Here is a 3,696-nt window from a genome sequence, read left to right on the forward strand (position 1 = left end):
TTGTATAATATCCTTATCGTTAATAAACATTTGTTATAATACAAATAAATACAATTTACCAAAATAAAAATATTACAAAATGATTCCACGGAATCAAAGTTAAAGTCAAAATAAATGAAGATGGCTTTTATTTTTATATGTGGGGCTTGGCAACCTCATAAAAAGACTTTAACATTATTAATGTTGTTGTGCGTATTTGTGGCAGTACCTACTACAACAATGGCGTTTCCTATAAAAACAAATTCTCGAAAATGGAAATCGAAGAAACTGAACAAAATTTGAAAGTAGAAGTCGAATTAAAATTAAAATAATTTTGAATGTGGTATTCAAAATAAGTGTGTGTGTATATGGACCATAATATACACGCGTTGCGAATATGTATTGTTCATCTATGTTATGAGCATACGTTGGCTAATGCAACAACCTAAAATATACAATGTTTGTACCTGTCATCCATCAGGTTAATGTTTTATATAAATTTTGCAGTATGTGTCACCCAAAATAGCAAACCATAACCAGATTTTTATGATACATAATGCTTATATGAAACTAAGACATATCGCAACATTTATTTTTAGGTATAAAAATAAATTTATTGAAGGAATTGATATATGCCAGTAAAATGGTGTATTTTTAATTTCTTTCAATAAAAACAATATTGATATTATATAAAAATGAATTATAAAACTCTAAGCGGTGGATCACTCGGCTCATGGGTCGATGAAGAACGCAGCAAACTGTGCGTCATCGTGTGAACTGCAGGACACATGAACATCGACATTTTGAACGCATATCGCAGTCCATGCTGTTATGTACTTTAATTAATTTTATAGTGCTGCTTGGACTACATATGGTTGAGGGTTGTAAGACTATGCTAATTAAGTTGTTTATAAATTTTTTATAAGCATATGGTATATTATTGGATTAAATAATGATTTTATTCATAATATTAAAAAAGAAATGAAAAACATTATCTCACATTTGAATGTGAAAAACGAAGAGAAATATTTTCTTTTTCAATCAAATAATACTGAGAAATGTCTAGCATAAAAAATTGAAATATTTTTCATCTAGAATTGTCTCTTATTAATGATCGGAAAAAGAAAAATCTTGGTTTTGTTATTATTCTTCGTTGGTTCGTTAAATGGATAAAAAATAACTTTGCTTACAAGAACTATTGGAACTATTTATAACGAATTTAATTGATTGTTTTATCATTTATATATAAAGAATTTATGGCAAAAAATAGTTATATATACAACCTCAACTCATATGGGACTACCCCCTGAATTTAAGCATATTAATTAGGGGAGGAAAAGAAACTAACAAGGATTTTCTTAGTAGCGGCGAGCGAAAAGAAAACAGTTCAGCACTAAGTCACTTTGTCTATATGGCAAATGTGAGATGCAGTGTATGGAGCGTCAATATTCTAGTATGAGAAATTAATGATTTAAGTCCTTCTTAAATGAGGCCATTTACCCATAGAGGGTGCCAGGCCCGTATAACGTTAATGATTACTAGATGATGTTTCCAAAGAGTCGTGTTGCTTGATAGTGCAGCACTAAGTGGTGGTAAACTCCATCTAAAACTAAATATAACCATGAGACCGATAGTAAACAAGTACCGTGAGGGAAAGTTGAAAAGAACTCTGAATAGAGAGTTAAACAGTACGTGAAACTGCTTAGAGGTTAAGCCCGATGAACCTGAATATCCGTTATGGAAAATTCATCATTAAAATTGTAATATTTAAATAATATTATTAAGAATAATGTGCATTTTTTCCATATAAGGACATTGTAATCTATTAGCATATCCCAAATTTATCATAAAATATAACTTATAGTTTATTCCAATTAAATTGCTTGCATTTTAACACAGAATAAATGTTATTAATTTGATAAAGTGCTGATAGATTTATATTATTACAGAGCGTTAATTTTTCGGAATTATATAATGGCATAATTATCATTGATTTTTGTGTTTATTATATGCTCTTGTATGATTAAAATGCGAAAGATTCAGGATACCTTCGGGACCCGTCTTGAAACACGGACCAAGGAGTCTAACATATGTGCAAGTTATTGGGATGTAAACCTAATAGCGTAATTAACTTGACTAATAATGGGATTAGTTTTTTAGCTATTTATAGCTAATTAACACAATCCCGGGCGTTCTATATAGTTATGTATAATGTATATTTATATTATTTATGCCTCTAACTGGAACGTACCTTGAGCATATATGCTGTGACCCGAAAGATGGTGAACTATACTTGATCAGGTTGAAGTCAGGGGAAACCCTGATGGAAGACCGAAACAGTTCTGACGTGCAAATCGATTGTCAGAATTGAGTATAGGGGCGAAAGACCAATCGAACCATCTAGTAGCTGGTTCCTTCCGAAGTTTCCCTCAGGATAGCTGGTGCATTTTAATATTATATAAAATAATCTTATCTGGTAAAGCGAATGATTAGAGGCCTTAGGGTCGAAACGATCTTAACCTATTCTCAAACTTTAAATGGGTAAGAACCTTAAACTTTCTTGATATGAAGTTCAAGGTTATGATATAATGTGCCCAGTGGGCCACTTTTGGTAAGCAGAACTGGCGCTGTGGGATGAACCAAACGTAATGTTACGGTGCCCAAATTAACAACTCATGCAGATACCATGAAAGGCGTTGGTTGCTTAAAACAGCAGGACGGTGATCATGGAAGTCGAAATCCGCTAAGGAGTGTGTAACAACTCACCTGCCGAAGCAACTAGCCCTTAAAATGGATGGCGCTTAAGTTGTATACCTATACATTACCGCTAAAGTAGATGATTTATATTACTTGTGATATAAATTTTGAAACTTTAGTGAGTAGGAAGGTACAATGGTATGCGTAGAAGTGTTGGCGTAAGCCTGCATGGAGCTGCCATTGGTACAGATCTTGGGGTAGTAGCAAATAATCGAATGAGACCTTGGAGACTGAAGTGGAGAAGTTTCGTGTGAACAGTGGTTGATCACGAGTTAGTCGTCCTAAGTTCAAGGCGAAAGCCGAAAATTTTCAAGTAAAACAAAAATGCCTAACTATATAAACAAAGCGAATATAATACACTTGAATAATTTTGAACGAAAGGGAATACGGTTCCAATTCCGTAACCTGTTGAGTATCCGTTTGTTATTAAATATGGGCCTCGTGCTCATCCTGGCAACAGGAACGACCATAAAGAAGCCGTCGAGAGATATCGGAAGAGTTTTCTTTTCTGTTTTATAGCCGTACTACCATGGAAGTCTTTCGCAGAGAGATATGGTAGATGGGCTAGAAGAGCATGACATATACTGTTGTGTCGATATTTTCTCCTCGGACCTTGAAAATTTATGGTGGGGACACGCAAACTTCTCAACAGGCCGTACCAATATCCGCAGCTGGTCTCCAAGGTGAAGAGTCTCTAGTCGATAGAATAATGTAGGTAAGGGAAGTCGGCAAATTAGATCCGTAACTTCGGGATAAGGATTGGCTCTGAAGATTGAGATAGTCGGGCTTGATTGGGAAACAATAACATGGTTTATGTGCTCGTTCTGGGTAAATAGAGTTTCTAGCATTTATGTTAGTTACTTGTTCCCCGGATAGTTTAGTTACGTAGCCAATTGTGGAACTTCTTGCTAAAATTTTTAAGAATACTATTTGGGTTAAACAATTAGTTCTTATCAATTA

At 34.0% G+C, this 3,696-nt stretch overlaps 1 non-coding gene across 1 annotated transcript; it reads left to right on the top strand.

Moving 5' to 3' along the window:
* Window positions 1-685: 685 nt before the first annotated feature.
* LOC117149152 lies at window positions 686-864 on the top strand. The gene has a single exon (XR_004460076.1). It is a non-coding gene; the product is annotated as a 5.8S ribosomal RNA (ribosomal RNA).
* The last annotated feature ends 2,832 nt before the right edge of the window (window positions 865-3,696 follow it).

The sequence above is a fragment of the Drosophila mauritiana genome, unplaced genomic scaffold (genome assembly GCF_004382145.1).
Source record: "Drosophila mauritiana strain mau12 unplaced genomic scaffold, ASM438214v1 U_167, whole genome shotgun sequence".
Taxonomy (NCBI): domain Eukaryota; kingdom Metazoa; phylum Arthropoda; class Insecta; order Diptera; family Drosophilidae; genus Drosophila; species Drosophila mauritiana.